This window comes from Vitis vinifera, chromosome 5 (assembly GCF_030704535.1).
Source record: "Vitis vinifera cultivar Pinot Noir 40024 chromosome 5, ASM3070453v1".
Taxonomy (NCBI): Eukaryota; Viridiplantae; Streptophyta; class Magnoliopsida; order Vitales; family Vitaceae; genus Vitis; species Vitis vinifera.
The window spans coordinates 10,131,807-10,152,766 of NC_081809.1; the positions used below are offsets into that span (position 1 = coordinate 10,131,807).

A 20,960-nucleotide genomic window follows, 5' to 3' on the forward strand; every position below is an offset into this window, starting at 1 on the left:
GTGAAAGAAATGAAGGGAAACTAGGCTCAAATACCCAATGATCAAACCCATACCCTCATGTACAAAATGTAATGCATAGAAAAAAATCTCATGAACCATGAACCTAAAGGTAACCAAAGGAAATGTTGATGGAGAAACAAAAGAAAGGATAAGTGGTCAAACCACCAATGAAACATGTGAGTGATGTGAAGAAGGTATCGAATCAGAAATGTGTATCAATATGTAGGGAATAGATAAAATATGGAACAATGATCTGGAAAGAGGTGATGGAATACAAAATAAGACAATGAGAAAGTAGAATGGATGATGATCAACCCATGATAGTACAATAAAGGAAAGTCATATCACCAATGATGGAATGGTGGGTAAGACAATGATCCGGAGACCCTAGTAAAAAGATTACTCATATCTCATACTTAATACATATCAACCATGATCCAAGAAGCATAGGATACCATAGAACTCTCACATGACTCCCTAACTCTCCAAATGCATAACAAGAGTGGCTTAAGGAGTGAAAACTCATATAAAAATCTCACCAGAACCCACAATGACAAATATACCCAGTAAACAGACTTCAAAAGGTGACATAAGGGCCCAATTGAGCAAGATGCCATATACAAACATATCATTGCGCTTTTTATCTTTTCTTTTTTTTTTGCTTTTTTTTTATTATTATTTTTATTTTTTTATTTTTAGTGCATGCTCTGATCATCAATAAGTCAAACTCCAATGGGAAAGATACAATAAATGAATAAACTCTCTCAAATCACTGATGAATACATGAACCCCTACCCATGAGACAACCTCTCAAACTAAAATCTCCGAATCAATGCCAAATGATGGGATGAATGGAGTGATATGACTGCCCTCTTTGCACTAAGATGTGAAGAATCATCAGCCTAAGGAAGAGAAGAGATAAAATGAAGCAAATAATGATAAAAGCAAGAAGGAGAATGGAAATGTGATGATAGCAAAATAGAACAAACTGGGTGATAAGGAGATGATGACAAGAATGAGAAGATAGGCCTATAAGTCTAAAGCTCATGAGACTTTCATAGCAAAGCATGCATATACACCAAAGGGTCCCAACCTGGGTGTAGAAATGGTAATCAAGGCTATAAGAAAGAAATAAGGCTATAACATACCACGTGAGGCTCAATGGGCTAGCAATGGTTTAATATATCAATAAAGGTGATAAGGTGTAAGGCTAACCGAAATGATGGCCACCCATCCTACGACCATGGTCTCAAATGTAATACTTCTTCAACTAATCCACATTGGTGGGGTTTGAGAACTGGTCTCTATCCAGATATGTCAATCATATTTCCTCTCTGGGGTCAACTCTCTAATGACAAGTGGTGTACTCCAAGTAAGTCCCTAGGGTCTCTTAGAATAGATGAATCTCCATGACCATAACCGGGCTAATATCGTCCTCAAACATATCATCAACATAAGCGGGATGCCCCAACATAAATAAATTGAATCTCTTTTGAACTCTCAACAATGAAGATTTCAAGCATATCAAGAGAGTGAACTATCTCTGGCTAATATGTGCCAAGCATCCAACTATCATCCAACACGTCTATCTCAAGCTCATCATGAAGAAAACCATGTCAATCAAATCTCCCATCTGAGAAAAACTAACATCCTCTATAAGAACTCTCATCTGATAAACTTTGACTCATAATCCACTAAACTCATCATATGGACGAAGTCACCCTCAACAATGTCATTGGCTAACTGGGTGGTGGGGGTGGGTGGTAATGAATCATACGACATCTCATCCTGAAATGGATGCTATCTATCTCACTATCCATCAATCCTCTGGCTCAAACCTGCTAATGTCTCTTGAATAGAGTCATGGTGACTGTAATTCGATCAACTATAACATGCTGAAGATCCATACCTGACTGCTTTGAAACCCTGATCAATTTATCTCCAACTCTGATCTAAGAAGTCGAATCTAAACTGAAGCGAATAACCCTCCTATAAGGTACAAAGGCACGAAAAGATAAATGACATGAAGGAAACTCAGAAAAGGTGGAGACACACTAATCACAATGCAGAAAAGGAGGCCCAACTGAAACTCAAACATGTACCAATCTCTGAGCACACCAAAAAAGAGACCATGAAGAGGATAACTGAACCTAATTATGAGCAAGGCAGCTTTGAAGGTCCACAGATGCACCCACGTGTAGGAGTGAATTCTTAATTGGGTCTAGGTTAGCCTACAAGGTTGAGGTGGCTTTATATGATAAAATGGGTGGGTTAAAAGATCCCTAGCAGAAGCGATCGTACCTTCCGGCGGTACGCAACCCTCTACACGCCTCGAAGGAGATGGGGTGCTTCCATGCAAGGTGGTCATCACCTCCACACATGCACTTCCTCACGTTCCCAGGGGGTTTCTTAATGGTGAAGGCTCTCCTATCTCTCAACACTCAAGAATAATCTAAAGTGCACAATGAAGGATGTGGGCGCATCCAAAAAACCTAAGATCTAAAGTGAGATAGTGAACGAAGACAAGCAATCATACGAACATGCAAGAGAAAGGGTTGTCATGCAACAAGCAGTCATGTGAAGCAGATAAATATCAAACAATCAAAGTCCTATCTAGCATATGTGAGAGTGAATCATGCTAAAGTGAACAAACAGTTAAGTGATCACATCAAACAGTCATGCAAATCAAATAAATATCAAATAAACAAAGTCCTATCTAACATATGTGAGAGTGAATCATGCTAAAGTGAGCAAAACAATCAAGTGATCATCCAAGGCAATCAAACATGTTAAGATATCAAACCAAACAAGCAAGCAAATCAAATCACCTTGCCTAAAAAGAGGTATCCACTAATCGACCAATTAAACGCCACATTTTCCTCAACTAGTGTTCAAGCTTGATCCTCAAAGTCCCCAGCGGAGTCGCCAATTTGTGGACCCGCATTTTTCACGTGTGTCCCTACTCGATCGGCGAGACTCGCTTTTTATTTGTGAAAAATTAATTTTAGAAAAGTTGGAGTCACCACCTATTTTATTTTTATTTTAAAGGGAAAATAAAACGAGAAAGAAAAACCCTGAAAAGTGACTCCATAGTTTTGGAAAAAGCATGTCTTTGGGAAACCTGAGTCTAAGTCCGGGGATCAGGTTACTTATTGGGAAGGTACCTCTAAAAGGTAGCACCCCTCTAAGCCCTATAAAAGTCTCTACCGACTAAGTTAAGGGAAGTGTGGCCATTAATCAGTTAATTATGGATACCTAAGTAGGCTAGGTGATTTCGAATATTGCATGCCTAACAAGAAAACCAACCATAAGAGGGAGTCAAAGTGCGTACCTGAACGGCTTCTCAAGCGCTATCATAAAACATAAGAAATTAGTTTGGGAATCTATCACACAACATGTGTCTTATCCGATCAAATCAAGTATGTATTTAAACACCTAAGAATCACATCATGCATGGATATGGTCACTAATCACATACGTGTCCATAGAATTCTCAAAAAAAAGATGAGAAGAAGCGTACCTGGATAGCAAGCTAAAGCGCCTTTATGGGAAACAAGGTTAGCCCAATAACAAATATGAAACAAATTCATGTATATCATCAAGAGGAATAAAAAAAAAATCAATCAGATATCAAACAAACAATATGGAAGAGGGTATCAAGAATGTCAGGCCCCCACCAAAGCCCTAATTAATTTTGCATGAGTTGATTCTATGAATTCCATTATTTGGAATCATGAAGTTTATTCATGCTTGAAAAAATTGAGAAATATCAAGAAAATTGTTGAAAATAAAAGAAAATAGTTAAAACCTGTGCTGGAAGGAAAATGGCAGCAAAGAGTATTAGAATATGAGTTTTATGCCTAGAAATGATCTAAGATGGATTTTTCAAAACTGGGAATGTTTAGTTGAATAATGGTTTTAAAATTCAATTTAAAAACAATAAATTCCCAATCAAAAAAGCAAATAGAGGAGGAGGTGGAACATCGGCCCGACAGAATTCCGGATGTGAGATATCCGGAGAAGGTGGTACGTCGGCCGGACATTCCGGATGTGAGATATCCGGAGAAGGTGGAACGTTGGCTGGACAGAATTCCGGATGTGAGATATCTGGAGAAGGTGGAACATCGGCGGACAAAATTCCAGACGTGAGATATCCGGAGAAGGTGGAACGTTGGCTGGACAAAATTCCGGATGTGAGATATCTGGAGAAGGTGGAACGTCGGCGGACAGAATTCCGGATGTGAGATATCCGGAGAAGGTGGAATGTCGGCTGGACAGAATTCCGGATGTGAGATATCCGGAGAAGGTGGAATGTCGACGGACAGAATTCTGGATGTGAGATATCCGGAGAAGGTGGAATGTCAGCGGACAGAATTCTTGATGTGAGATATCCGGAGAAGGTGGAATGTTGGCATGACAGAATTCCGGATGTGAGATATCCTGAGAATGTGGAACGTTGGCCGGACGGAATTCCGGATGTGAGATATCCAGAGAAGGTGGAACGTCGGCGGATAGAATTCCGGATGTAAGATATCAGGAGAAGGTGGGATGTTGGCCGGACAGAATTCCAGATGTGAGATATCCGGAGAAGGTGGAATGTCGGCGGACAGAATTTCGGATGTGAGATATCCGGAGAAGGTGGAATGTTGGCCAGACAGAATTCTGGATGTGAGATATCCGGTGAAGGTGGAATGTCGGCGGACAGAATTCCAGATGTGAGATATCCGGAGAAGGTGGAATGTCGGCGGACAGAATTTCGGATGTGAGATATCCGGAGAAGGTGGAACGTTGGCCGAACAGAATTCCGGACGTGAGATATCCGAAGAAGGTGGAGTAGAAGATGTTGATCAGTAAGCATAAATAACCCCACTTCAAGTATTAATCCATGGGTTAAGAGCGGAGGGAACTATGCGGAATAGGATTTAAACGAAAAAAAACCCGAGCATGATAACATTCAAGCATGGAGTTCTATATTTCCAAAGACATCAATGACACATAAAATAATCAAAATCGAAACAAGGTGGAGTAGTAAACGATCAATCCCAGCAAAACAACTTATGGCCCTTTCCGTCGACACCAAACGACAAGACATTGAATATTTCTAAATGACCAAAATGGAGAAATCAAATATGGGTCAGAACACCCAGAGTAACCAGAAGCATACCTGGACAAAGTCGGCTGCAATTGCTCCTCTTCCACCCTCGTGCGCTTTTGTGCCCTTGATAATCAAAGAATCCCCAAAAAATTCCCCTCATCTTTTCTTCCTTTCTCACGTATATATATCAGCCTTTCCAAAAAAGACCCTCCAAATCTGCTGGAGAAAAATCCCCTCCTTTCTTCCTTTTTTAAATCTACTTTCCTTTCTTATTTTCTTCCCTTTTTATAACTGATTCCCCCATAGAAATAATATATGTGCTATCCTTCTAAAAAACAAAATCTCATTTTTTTCAAAATTGTGTTGATTCTCCTTCCAAATAAATGACGGCCCATTTCCTCATGCCCAAAAGCCAAGAAATATGATTTAGAAAACTTGTAATAAGATAAAATAAAATAAAATAAAAATGGTAAAGAAATCCATATAAGTCACACAAGTCATGTAGGCCATGCAATCATGCAACCATCTAAGAAAGTGAGTCAATGAATGAACTAAATGGGTTGGGGCCTAGTGGTGCCTAATGAACTAAGTGTCTTAAAGTGATTGGGATATTGTCTAAGTGACCTAAACATGCTTAAGAACTATCCTAAAAAGGAATGGAAAGCTTAAGTCTAAATCAAAACTGCCAAGGGTTACAATAAGGGGCTAGGCAATCCCTCAACCAGAGTCTCCGAGGTGGCTCAAGAAAGGTAAGTAATGTGAGTAGCTATGGGCTACCAAGGAACTACTGTAAAGTATCGAACAAGTATCTAATAGGACATGTGCTAGGAGGACGAAATTGAGGGTCTACACTGGCACAGTTACTCCATCCTTCATCTTATTTGATGAAGTGCCTTATGATTCATCGATATGATATTTATTAGTCTCAACTTTTGATTTTGGTTTATTTATAACATGTATTGAGAAAAGTCTGGTTATCGTAGGAGATTATTACAAAGTGTTTTTCTAAGTTTGGATTAGAATTGAGATGAAGGATAGTTAGGATTTGTTTGGAACTCTATCTTTCATTTATTCAATGAAATAAATTAATTTTTTTTTAAAAAAATTACACAAAACCTTTTACAGTTTCTAACTATAATAGTGATTTTCATTCATTTTAAGATATTTAAATCTTTTAAACTTACATATTTAATTAAATAATAGTGGATTAATAATAACACTTATTATATTATAGATAATTATTGAATAAAAAGTTTCATTACTCATTTACATTATTTATTTAAAAAAATTTAAATTTTATTAAGAAAATTACAACATTATTTTAAAAATATTAAGATTTTGATATAAAATTTGTCAAATTGATGAAAACTTTTCTATTGAGATTTTAATTATTTTCATTTTTATAAATATTTTTAGAACAAAACTTATTTTTCCTTTATATTTTGCAGTAGATTGAATAACTTGATATATTGTAAACTCGTCATTGGCTACCTAGGAGTGAGCTGCATTTTTATTTTTTGGAGAAGTGGGGGACAACTTCCAAGTGGGTTGCATGAGACGTGTGGCAGACATCACCATCTTGCCATGGTGGTGGTTGAGAATGATATCTTCGCTGAACCAAGAACAATGGAGCTGGTAGAAGCTTGCAAGGGAAGCTATGGGAGGCGGATAAAAAAGAAAGAAAAACAAAGCAAGTGGGGTATGCAGAGAGGAGGTCTGAAAGATTGACGGGAGAGAGACGTGTGAGAGAGTTTTTAGCAGGTGAGGTTTTGGGGAGAAGAATAGCAGTGAGCAAAGGAATGAGTTTTTTTTTTTAGAAAGAGGAATTAGAGTTGCAGATGATGAAGGATAAATGTTCGTGAGAGGAGGGGCATGAACCAGTTAGGGTGGAGTTCCTGAGTTTTCCTTACTTGCTTCTTGGAGTAGACACATCTAGCTCAAAGCCAAACAAACACTTGTTTGAAAGGAAGATCAAAAGGTAAGTGTGAGTTCTACGTCTTCATTTTCCTCATTATTTTTACCTTGCTTTTCACTGGTTTCTTTACATTGTTTGGACTGAGTGTGGGCTTAAAGCTGTACTTTTGATCTACTTGTTGATATTTGAGAGGATTGTAGGCTTCTTGTTATTGTTTTATATTTTCTATTCTTTTTTATTTTTCTAAAAGATGATTTCACTTTGTTTTATTTTTACTGCTAAGTGCACAAAAATCATGTTTTGTTCATATTCGATATGATATTCCCCACTCAATTAGCCAGTTCAGTGATAATTCATGTAGTGGAGCTTTGATTGATGTCCTGTGCTCTTTGTTTTGTTATGCTCTCTTTCTGGAGACGTTTCTTTGCTATGGTTCTCCTTTGTTTTTGGTTTTACTTCAAATACATTGCACATCCAAGGTTTGACAGTTGGTGAAAAACTCATTTCTTCTCCAATTAAGTAGAAAGAAACACCAATTTCATGTGTAAAGACACCTGAAACTCCAGGAACATATCAATGTGATGATGGCAATCCTCAAGACGTACTGTAAAATGATACTCTGCCAAGTGCTACTTTTTCTTAATGGATTTAAGGCTTTGATTTTAAAGGTCTGTGACGAGATAGATGTTGCTGAGTGGAAGCTAAAAGTTGGAGTATTTGAAACGCATCTAAGGTGAAATATAGGAGTCACAAACCCACCCATACCTATCATTACGCTTACAGCATCGACAACCGTTTCAGCTAAACCCCCAGTTGACTCGGTTCTTGTTGCTCTGCCATCATTACAACCTAAGCCATGGTGCATGTAGCCCTTCCAGCATGGTCACCCAAAATCTCCATACCATTCATTCAAAAATCCCTCCAAAGCTTCCATTAAAATCCCAGATTCTTACATTTCCATGAGTTCCTTGCACATGTGGTTATCATGCATGCACCTATGGCCATCCTTCATACTTCCCCTGCCCATCACATGCCTATATCTCCATCTATCATTTCACCACCATCTTCCAACACTCACTAATCTATTTCTCCCACTACCCATCCCACTAATCATAACCCATACCTTTCATACCCACCAGTCCCCATATTTCATATCCACTAACCCTGGTGGCCACAACACTCTCATCCCGTTCAGCTCATCACCTTCCCAACCCTACTACCTAGCTCATTTTTGGCTCATTTCTTTCCTTTTCCCACGTACATGGAGTCCAATGCACTAGACAATGTCAAATGCGAGGTTGTATGTTGATCAGAGGTGCTTGTATTTTCAGAAACTGCTGCTTGAAATAGGAACTCTAGGTGCCAAATGCAACACGTAGATAGTAATTCCTCACATGATAGAAAATTATAGTATCTCCAGAAACCCACCCGAGGAACAAGCTCCATGTGCACGGTGCGCTCTTTCCCATAAAATATTAACCACTGCTTGACATGGGCTTGATCCAAGTTTGAGGGTTTGCTTGAGAAAACACCAATAGAGGTGAATGCATTTTTGTCTAATCCAACTGAATATGCATCTGCAATGAGGAATACTGGTGATGCTCAAGCTGGGGATAATTTGAATGTGTTCTCGAATGCCTTGAGAGGAGAATCTCAGTTCGGAATGAAGACAGAAACCGATTAAGTAAAGGCGATGTCGAGTGAAGAAACTTAAGCCAAAATGGCGCCGCAAGAGAAGCCTTGCTTGAAGCTGCTAGATATGAGAACGTTAGCAATGTTAAAATCATAGATTCTACAGGAGTTTCTCTCAATTCTAAGGATTCATGAGGGAGAATAGCACTTCACATGGCTACAACTAATGGACGTCTTGATGATGTGGAATTTCTTATCAGTCGTGGAGTGGATCTTAGTGCTTCTAATATGGAGAAGTACACTATTTGGGTTCTACAGTTGAGGGACTTTTGCACGGAGATTATCATTCATGCCACTCAGACTCAAAATGTTCTCTGTAAAAAAGGAAAAAAGATCAGGGAGCTGACTTCAGTGGTTCAGAAGAGGTTTGAATTTCTTGAAAACAACGTGGAGCTTTATGCTGAGAAGGATAACAATAAGGTCTTCTGTGCCATTGCTCAGGTAGAGTCACTACGATTCAAGCTTCTTGAAGAACTTGTTGTTTGAAGGGTTGGCTATGGTGTTCTGAGGTTTGTTATGGAAAGTGGGACGAAAGGATGTGAGGTTATTATGAGTGGAAAACTCTGTGTTCAGTGTGCCAAGTCAATAAAGTTTAAGGATGGGTACCTAATCTTCTCTGGTCAACTTGTTAAGGATTACATTGACTCAACTGTGAGACATGTTCTCCTCAAACAGGGCATCCTTAGTATCAAGGTCAAGATCATTGTTCGACTGGGATCCTAAGTGCAAGTAGGGCCCCATAACACCATTACCTGATATGGTGACTATTCAAGCACCTAATCATACCTCATTGGCGAAAACCTTGCATGACCACCTTTGGCATGCAATCTCGCTTATCCTCACATATACTTTCCTTGTTGTATGATCACTTTGCTCACCTTGACATGTACATTCTTCTTGTTGCTTATCTCGTTCATCTTGACATGATTGATTTTCTTGATTATATATTATCATGATTGTTATGGAGGCTGCTATCCTTGCTAGAAATTTATCTCGATTAGCTTGTGTGTAGATTTGGATGATATACGTGTGCTTTGCATGATTGTCTGTTGCATGACTTGTCTCATCCTGTGTGATTGCATGAGTTGCTTCTCTATGTGGAACACACACCTATCCCCTTATCTCTAAGTCCCCAATCACGGTCGACTTTGTTTTCCTTGATCTTGTAATTGATATGAGATTTGTTGCTTTGTTTGCTATTCGACCAAGCTAGTAATTAATAGTAGGGTCTAGCGACGGGCTATATCGATGTTTGGGAGCGTTTTGGAGGAGACCGACACATTGATGCTGATTGGAGTCCGATCTTTGAAGACCTATATAGCCTAGAGCTAGGTTTCATGGATATTTGTGTGCCTAATGTGTTTTTTTTTTGCTTTAGCTTCATAAGTTTTTCAGATGCACCCACACCACTCACTGTGCACTTTAGTTGACTATTGAATGCTGAGAGTTGCGAGAGCTTTCACTATAGGAAACCCCCCTGGGATCTCGAGATAGTGCATGTGTGGAGGTGATGACCACCTTGAATGAAAGCGCCCTATCTTTTTGGAGGTGTACAGAGGGTTGCGTATCGTCAAAGAGTATAATCACTTCTGCTAGAGATCCTTTAAAGCCCACTCTCTTCTTTTTAGAGCCACCTTGACCTTGTAGGTTGAGCCTTAGATCTTTTGATCAAAATTTTCTTTCCTATACATGGGTGCATTTGTGGGCCTTCAGAGCTGGGTCAGTGGTGATAGGTTTAGTTACCTTCGTAGTAGTATCTTATATATTTGCTCAAAATTGGATATCAGTTTGAATACTTCCAGGTTACCTCTCGGCATATTTGATAGATATTCCTTGTAGAGTTTTCCTTACACCGTATCTTATCTAGTATTTCCTTTATTGTAGGAATATTGATACGTCTAGTATGGGTTCAGCTTCTTGGATCAGGGTTAGGGGTAGATTGATCAGAGTATCAGACTAGTTGACCGGAGATCATATAAGAGAGATATGGATTCACATGAGGTTACCATTGATCAGTTTGCTTCGGCCATGGCTTCAATTTAGGAGGCTATAGCTGGCCTCGGCCAGAGGATAGATGGGCAGCAGGCCCAGCAGGTCCCATCTTAGGATGGCGCACAGTATGACCCAACAGTACCACCACCCCCTCCACCCAGTTAGTCAACACCATAGACTATACCTTTCACTCTACATAGTCAGACCGAGGTTGCCCTGCCTCTTGTCATAGTGCCTACCCCGATCTAAGAGGACCCACGTGCTCATATGGAAAGACTTGAGCAGAGGTTGAGGCAATCGAGGACTTCAGATGGAGCTATTACTTGGGAAGATTTTGATGGAGCACCAATGGCTAGTTTACCGACCAAGTTTAGGATGCATGAGATTGAAAGATACACGGGCATTAGCTATCCTCGCATCCATTTGAGGCTTTATAGTATGGTTATGAGGGCCCATGGATTGGATAAGGCCTAGATGGTTATGTTTTTCCCTATATCCCTGAGTAGTGTGGCACAACGTTGGTTTGCATCATTGGATGTATCACGCCATCAGACTTGGGATGATCTGGCGTAGGAGTTTTTGAGAAAGTTTGCATTTAACATTGTCATTGATGTTTTGAGGAGAGAGCTTGAGGCTTTGAGACAGAGATCAAATGAGTTCGTTTCTTCTTTCATCTCCCGTTGGCACTGGAAGATAGTAGAGATTGTTGATAAACCATTAGAGAGAGATCAGATACAAATGATTTTGAGGAGTCTGCAACCTAGGATTGCTAGACACGTGGTTGGAGTACCTTTTACAGACTTTGGTTCTCTGTCTTAGCTTTGTATGATGTTGAGGATGGTATTTCGAGAGGACTATGGACATATTTTTCCCCGATTGATGCTAAGGGGAAGAAACCATCCGGATGACAGAGATCAGCTGATGTGAGCACTATCACTTCTACTAGTTAGAGGCCTCCTAAGCATCATCAATCAGTTCTACAGCCTACTGTGACTCACCCTTCTTATCCTCCTCAACAGTATAAGCGACGAGCACTTCCTTAGCCGTATGATTAAGCCAGCTTGCCTCCCACACTAGCATTGCCTTATTATGCCGCACAGGCACAGAGAGACCTTTGACTTCATATCCTACCCCAGTATAGCCATGCTACGCAGCATAGTTTGCAACGAGACCCCCAACTTCCTATCCCAGACCTAGAACTCCACAAACTTTCGCTCATTTTGCTTTGAGGACGTAGAGACAATTTTCACAGTTGGGTATGCCGTTGAGCCAAGCTCTTCAGAAGCTCATAGAGGCCGGATTATTGACAGTTCTTGCTCCTAGGCCATTGCCTTAGCTTGTTCCACCACAATTCAGGTTGAATTTACATTGTACATATCATTAGGGGCTAGAACATGAGACTAACCGTTGTACTGCTCTGAGACATGCCATCCAGGATTTGATTGATCAGGGTTTGGTTCACTTGGTTGAGTGTAACCACTAACCCATTATAAACCATACTACACACGCAGTTCCTCCTCCAGCCGATGACATACATTTCATTGACTTTGTTGAGCTTGATGACCATATCCACATGTTGAGTTGGTATGAGTCAGAGCTAGAACCTATAGTAGCATATGGGATCATTGGGGGATTTAGTATTGTTCAAGAGGCCGAGCTTTAGCGTCTTGTTCATCAATTGCAGTTGAGTGATGGAGCTCCTGGCGCTTCTGCGTCTGCATTGGCTACCCCATCATCTCCAGATCGTATGAACCTCATGACACTCTATTTCTTGGATGAGGTTGTTCCACATGACGAGTACATCGATGAGATGTTCATGATGAGTATGAGCTAGATCGATGAGATAGTTCAGCCTAAGCTTACTTCTCCATTTGATCTCTTTGGGGTGTCCGCCATTGGGGTTGCAGAGGAGATCCAGACTGCTCCTGCTCTGGAGTTTTCAGATGATGTTATAGTTGTTGATGATTTGTTTGAGGCTACCGTTGGCCCAGTTGAGGGAGCGTCTAACTTTGTGGACCCACCTATTTCATTTGATGTTTTATCAGGATTTGTCTCCCGTTCTGACGATGTTCATGACTCTTCATTTATGGATTTGAGCATTTTTTAGTATCTGCTTGTCTCTTGTTATATCACTTTATTTGCACACTCTTCACCCACTTCACAGATATTTGATATAGAAGATGAGATTGCACAACATGATTCAAATGATGACTCATCTTTTTCTTTTGATCTGGACTCTATTGATAAAAGAGTTTTACCTGCTGCAGAAGATACAGAGGTTGTTGATTTCGGTACAACAAATTAACATAGGGAGCTACGGATCATATTGGACTTATCTACAAATGAGATATAGCCTCGTCTAGTTACTGAGATCATATTTAGACGTTTTCGCATGGTCTTATGAGGACATGCCAGGCCTTGATCCATCTATAGTCCAACATCGCTTGCCACTTCTGCCCTATGCTAGACCGGTTAAGCAGAAGTTGAGATGATTGCACCATCACTAGAGTTTGTAGGTGAAGGAGGAGATCCAGAAGCAGCTTAGTATGAGATTTTTATCAATGGTCGAGTATCCTGAGTGGCTGACCAATGTCGTCCTTGTTCCCAAAAAGGACTGTAAGGTGAAAGTCTGTGTTGATTTCCAAGATCTCAACAAAGCTAGTCCTAAGGATGATTTTCCTCTCCCACACATTGACATGCTAGTTGATAGTACGACAGGTCATTCGATGTTTTCATTTATGGACGGATTTTTCAGGTACAATCAGATCCTGATGGCTCTAGAGAACATGATGACGACGTCTTTCATTACTGAGTGGGATACTTACTGCTATAGAGTGATGTTGTTTGGTTTGAAGAATGCAGGAGCTACTTATCAGAGAGCATCGACTACCCTTTTCCATGACATGATGCATCGGGATGTCGAGGTTTATGTAGACGACATGATAGTGAAATCTCGAGATAGAGCAAATCACCTAGCAGCTTTGGAGAGATTCTTTGAGAGGATCAGACAATTCAAATTGAGACTGAATCCCAAGAAGTGCACTTTTGGAGTGACTTCTGGGAAACTACTGGGATACATAGTCAATGAGAGAGGCATAGAGGCAGATCCAAATAAAATCAAAGCCATCCTTGACATGTCTACGCCGAGGAATGAGAGAGAGATAAGAGGTTTCTTGGGTAGACTTTAGTACATTAGTAGATTCATCACCGGATTGATAAATATATGCGAGCCCATTTTCCGACTCTTGAGGAAGAGTCAGCCCACTGTTTGGGATGATCAGTGCCAGTGCGCATTCGAGAGGATCAGAGAGTATTTGTTGTCACCTCCAGTTTTGGTGCCTCTTACACTAGGTCGTCCCTTACTCTTATACTTGTCAGTCTCATACATAGCCTTGTGATGCATGTTAGCTTAGCTCGATGATTCGGGAAAGAAGCAAGCTATTTATTATTTGAGTAAGAGGATGCTTGATTATGAGATGAGATATGTCATGATATAGCGCTTTTGCTTGGCATTGGATTGGGCTACTTGGAGATTGAGACATTACATGACAGAGTATTCAATGCACTTAATATCTCGTCTAGATCCTCTGAGATATTTGTTTAACAGGTCTGCTTTGATTGGTTGACTCATGAAATGGTTGGTACTCCTGACTGAGTTCAATGTTCATTATGTCACTCAGAAGTCTATTAGATGGAGTATTGTTGTAGATCACTTGGCCTCATTACTAGTTTTTAATGGTAGAGCTATTGATGATGACTTTCTAAATGAGGATATCGTTGTAGTGACTAGTTTTTCAGGTTGGCGCATGTACTTTGATGGTGCGGCCAACCATTTTGGATATGGGATAGGTGTTCTACTAATGTCCTCTCATGGTGACCGCATTCCTAGATCTGTTCGTTTGGCATTCTCTGATGGACACCCTGTCACGAACAATATTGTTGAGTATTAGGCTTGCATCTTAGGATTAGAGACAACTCTTGAGCTCAAGATTAGACAGATGGAGATGTTTGGTGACACCAATCTGGTATGGAGACAGATTCAAGGCCATTGGAAGACTAAAGATGTGAAGTTTAGGCTTTACCATGCATACTTAGAGCTGCTGGTTAGGAAATTTGATGATTTGAGTTATACACATCTGCCTAAAGCGTAGAACTAGTTAGCTGATGCCTTAGCTACTCTAGTTTCCATGATTGATATTCATGCTGATACCGTTGTTCACCCTTTACTGATTAAGTTAAGATCAGTTCCTACTTATTGTTGCTTGATTGATGAGGTAGAGTTGGATGATGGTTTGCCTTGGTATCATGACATATATAAGTTTTTGAGACTTGGCATATATCCTAAGGTCGCCACGACCAAGGATAAGAGAGCATTGAGACAGTTAGCGACTCGATTTGTGATCTGTGGGGAGACATATACAGATGATCAACTGATGGGATGTTACTATTGTGCTTAGATCACACCTCTGACGATCGAGTGATGAGAAAGGTTCATACGGGAGTCTGTGGACCGCATGTGGGAGGACATATGTTAGCTCGTAAGATCATGAGGACCAGGTATTTCTGGTTGACTATGGAGATAGATTGTTGCCAGTTTGTTCAAAGATGTCTAGAGTGCCAGATTCATGAGGACCTTATTCACGTACCCCCTTCAGAGTTACATGCACTGACTTCGCCATGACCATTTTCAGTATGAGGTATAGACATTATTGGGAAGATTTCGCCGAAGTTTTCTAGTGGTCATGAGTTCATCTTGGTTGCCATCGATTACTTCACCAAATGGGTGAAAGTTGCCTCATATGCTAGATTGACATCATCAGGGGTTGTTAGTTTCATCAGATCACACATTATCTGTCGCTATGGAGTCCCTCATAAGCTGATTTCGGACAGAGAAGTACATTTCAAAGTAGATATTGACACTTTATTACAGAGATACGATATCCAGTATCATAGATCGTCTGTGTATAAGCCGCAAACTAACGAAGCGGTAGAGGTTGCGAATAAGAATATTAAGAGGATCTTACGAATGATGATTGAGATTTCTTAGGATTGGTAAGAGAAGCTTCCATTTGCATTGTGGGCTTATCAAACTTTTTTTCGCACCTCTACAAGAACGACACCTTACTCCTTGGTGTATAGCATGGAGGCAGTGCTACCAGTTGAGATAGAGATGGGTTCATTGAGGATAACATTGGAGTAGCAAATTTTAGAAGTAGATTGGGCCTAAGATCGATTAGATCAGCTTAATCTCCTAGATAAGAGAAGATTGAGGGTAACATATCATGTTTGTGCCTATCAGAGGAAGACGATCCATGCATTCAAAAAGTGGGTCAAGCCTAGACCGCTACAGAAAGGTGACTTGGTTCTGAAGGTCATTAAGGAATTGATCAGAGATCCCAAAGGGAAGTTCAGACCCAATTGGAGCGGACCTTATTTCATTAGGGAGCTGACCTCAAAGGACGCTGCATGATTGATGGATCTAGATGGAAACCGATTCTTGGAGCCAACTAATCTAGGTTGAAGAAGTATTATGTTTGAGACCATAGTCGTAGGATGGGTGGCCATCATTTCAGTTAGCCATATACCTTGTTATTCCCTTTTGACATACAAACCGTTGCTAGCCTATTGAGTCTCGCATGTGCATCAAAGTCTTTCTTTCTTACTATCTTGCTTACGTTTCTACACCGGGATAGGGGCCCTTTAGTGTATGCATGCTTCATTCAGGAGTTTCATGAGCCTTGTGCCTACAGGTGCATCTTTCTCTCATTATTTTTCCTACACTACTGCATTCCATCGTATCTCATTGGTTGTGTTCTTCATCTCTTCTTCTTTATTCTATCTATTGTTTGTTTTACTTCATATTCTCTATACCCTGAGTGGTGATCCTTCTCATTTCATTACATGGAGAATAGTCACATCATTTCCACTATTTATCCCACAGACAACGATTCAGAGATCCTTAGTTTGAGAAGGTCTTCTCGTCAGAGAGAGTTTTTGTTACCTTAGCACTTGAGAATGTGTCTATCCATTATTGATATCATCTTTGGGGTTCATTTGTTTATGTTCAAGGTATATGCATTTGTATATATGTAAAAAAAATGAAAAGAAAAGAAAAATAAGCACATGTGTATATGTGCATAGTATTCTCCATCATTAAGCGTGTATATTGATATCTAAGGGTCATTTTATCGAGTATGTTTGTTGTTGAGAGTTTGTATGTGAGCTTTTTGAGATCCTTTTTTCTTTGTGTTCACTTTGTCATATTTATTTGAAAGTGAGATGAGTGATCTTCTCCTAGGGGCTCTGGGTCACTGTCCTTTCCATCATTACATTCATTGTTGATGTGACTTTGCTCCATGTTTGATTTGAGTTGATTATCACTTTTCTTCGTATATTCATTGTTTTGCTATCATCCTCGTCATTGCTTGTAATTTATCCCATTCGCTTCACCTCCTTGTTATTTTCTTACACTGACCTATTCCAGGTTTGATATTTCCTTTGCATCATTCTTGCGTATCTCATTATCAGTTTGATTTGCCTCATTGTCTCATTATTGATATTATATTCACATTGGGCATTCTCAGTTTCATGGCTCACAAGTTTTTTTATACATGAGGGCATGGGTTTTTGATCATTGGGTATTTGTGCCTAGTTTCCTTTCATTTCTATTACCTTACCACCCTAACCTAAGTTATGTCCCGTGTCTTAAGACTACCCTGAGGCCAGGGGATCAGATGTTGTCTTCGACAACCCCTACTTAGACAGGTGTTTGAGATTTGGTTGATATTTAGATATCATCATGCTTCTTCTTCTGGGAGGCGCCTCTTTGATGTTTGGACCTGATTCAGTTGTGGATATGGATAACCGGGATTGCACATTTGATGATGGATGATCCGATGTTGTCTGATTTTTTGATCTACCATACATTTGATGCCATACTAGGGCATATTTCCCTTTCAGTTGAGATTTGTAGATCTTCATGGAGTCACATGATCCTCATCACTCACGAGATGCATGTCGAGTTGATAGTCTATTATTATCTTGTCATGATCTCGTAGTGGAGTCTCTCTTAGGCCATCCCGTCAGGCTCACATTTTTCGGCCTATAAATATCATCATGTTTTTTTTTTTTCTTTTTCTAGGAGACGCTTCTTTGATCTGTTGATCCGATTCAACTATGGACATGGATGATTAAGATTACACACTTGGTGATGGATGATTTGGTGTCATCTGATTTTTCGACCTACCACACATTTGATGCCATACTGGGGCATATTTTCATTTTGGTTGAGATTTGTAGATCTCCATTGATTTGCATGATCGTCCCCATTTACAAGATACACATTGAGTTGATGATTTGTTTTCATTTTACGATGATTCCCTAGTGGAGTCTTTGCTTGAGTCATTCAGTCAGGCTCATACTCTCTGATATTGTCGTGATTTTGTGAGGGAGTTGTCTTAGGCGCCTACATTCCCATATCATCATTTCAGTGGAGGACATGTCAGGTCTCTTATACTTTCCCATGGATTTATTCTCGAGTTATCAGGATAGACCAGATGCACTAGTTGCTATACTGGGGCATATTTCCCTCTTTTAGTTGTGGAGATGATTGTTTTCTCACAAAGTTGTTGCAGTCTTCTTTACTCAGCCTAGGGATGTTTATTCACATTACTGGTCACCGTTTCAATGATTTTTGCCGAGATGAACCTCCAGAGGAGCACAACCTTCTAGTTTTGGCTATCCCACTGTTCATGACTCTTCCATAGATTGTTGTGTTGAGGTTGCGGTAGTTACCCAAGCGGACTATTCTCTTGAGACTTCGCAATGGATCATTCATTTGAGATGACGATGGACTCCTCCAACAGAGCATTTTGAGTTAGAGACGTTTGACTTATTGTGACACTTAATCAGATCTCGTGATTTAGTTAGATGGATTGTGAGGTCGTACTTATAGTCGATTTGATCATTCTGACTCGCTAGCGGAGCATCTTTTGAGACTCATGCAATCTCTTTCAGACCCTTTCAGTAGATTGAGAGTTGTGGCGGCACGCTACACTAGAGCATATTTCCTTCCTCATCATTTCATTGCAGCTTGGCGTTTAAAGCCGCCATCTATTCTCGATTACGATGTTCAGAGTTGTCCTTCACAGTTTGGCGTTCAGAGCCACTATCTTTTTTCAATTTGGCCGTTCAGAGCCATCATTTCTTCTCAGTTTGGGAGTTCAGAGCCACCATCTCTTTTTAGTTTGGCGTTCAAAGCCACCATCCCTTCTTAGTTACGGCATTTAGAGCCGCCATATCTTCTCAGTTACGACGTTCAAATTCGTCTTTCACAGTTTGGCTTCCAGAGCCACTATTTCTTCTCAGTTTCGGCGTTGAGAGTCTCCATCTCTTCTCAGTTTCGGCGTTCAGAGCCACCATCTCTTTTTAATTTGGCATTCAGAGTCACCGTTCCTTCTTAGTTACGGCGTTTAGAGTCGCCATATCTTTTCAATTACAACGTTCAGAGTTGTTATCTATTCTTAATTTCGGCGTTTAGAGCCACCATCTCTTTTGAGTTTGGCATTCAGAGCCACTATCCCTTCTAAGTTACAATGTTCAGAGCTGTCATATCTTCTCAGTTACGACATTCAGAGTCGTCCTTCACAGTTTGGCATTTAGAGTCACCATCTCTTCTCAATTTGGGCATTCAGAGCCATCATCTTTTTTCAGTTTGGAGCTTAGAGCCACCGTTCCTTCTTAGTTACGACGTTCAGAGCCGCCATATCTTCTCAGATGTTCAAAGTCATCTTTCACAATTTGGCGTTCAGAGCCACTATCTCTTCTCAATTTCGGTGTTCAAAGCCACCATCCCTTCTTAGTTATGCGTTCAGAGCCGTCATCTCTTTACAACTCGGCGTTCAGAGCCGCCATATCTTCTCAGTTATGACATTCAAAGTTGTCCTTCTCAGTTTGGCGTTCAGAGCCATGTTTTCAATTTAGCGTTCAGAGTTGCATCTCCAGTTTGGCGTTCAGAGTCGCTATCTCTTCAGTTTGGCATTCAGAGCCACCATCCTATCACAATCGGGCATTCATTGCCACCTTTTTAGCGTTCAGATCCACATTGCGAGCATTTAAAGTTGTCGTTTTCTTTTAGTTTAACATTCAGAGTCATCTGCTTCACTTTAGATGTTTAGAGCCCTGAGCTCACGACCCAGATTCGTTTTCTTTATTCATGACTCAAAGTTATTTCTTTTCCATTTAGAGCCCTGAGCTCCCAACCTAGAGTCGTTTTTCTCATTTATGACCCAAAGTCATTTCTTTTCCATTTAGAGCCCTAAGTTCACGACCTAGAGTCGTTCTTCTCATTTATGACCCAGAGTCATTCTTAGCATTCAAAGCCTTGAGCTCACAATTCATAACCATTTTCACCATTTTTTTTTCCAGTTTTAGGCGTTCAGAGCCATTTCTTTCATCAATTTTAGGCATTTAGAGCCACTCATCTCTTCCAGTTTCAGGCGTCCAGAGCCACTAAGTTTGGCATTCAGAGCCATGTCTTCAATTTGGCATTTAGAGCCATCATCTTCTTCAGTTTGGCATTCAGAGTCGTTGTGCATACTCATTCAGGCATTTAAAGTCACCATTTTTTCTCATTTTTGGCGTTCAGAGTCATTTTTCCTTAGCCTTATCATTCAGAGTCATAGCTCCTGACATTCATATTCACTGGCATTGCACATCTTGCCTTCATGATTTTATGTCGTCCTCATTTTCCTCATTTCATTACCTTGTGCTTATCGCTTGTTCATCATGCTCTTCTAGACTTCCCCTTCTACTGCACATGACATAGTCCTTTGGGTTCACAACACATATTTCGGTCATGTTGTTGGGCACCCTACACTTAGCGTTCTCATGTAGTTCACATAGGGTAGTTCCCTTTGGACGCATTCTTCCCTGTACTCCAAGGTGGTTCGACCATTACTCATCTTTGACATTGATCTTCAAGTCACTTCTAAAGACATTTTAGAGGGAGTCTGGATCCATAGCGCAACTTTAGAGACGCTATGAGAGCTACCATTCTCTTAGGATTTTAGGGCCCCTTTTGTTCTTTCCTGGTTTGAGCGAGTTTGTGTTTTACTTGTGTATCTTTAGGGGTCTTTCTTTTTCTTCGGTAGAGTTCACTTCATTCCACTCACTATTCACATTTTCTTTTCACTCTAGTATTCATATTCTTTACACTCGTGACCTCTATCGAATAGGGGCATATTTGTAGACCCCCCATTGGCTACT

General features: G+C 40.3%; 1 pseudogene; it reads left to right on the forward strand.

The window, feature by feature from the left end:
* The first annotated feature begins 8,855 nt into the window (after positions 1-8,855).
* Positions 8,856-9,567, forward strand: LOC100257938 (small ribosomal subunit protein uS3x-like; annotated as a pseudogene).
* The last annotated feature ends 11,393 nt before the right edge of the window (positions 9,568-20,960 follow it).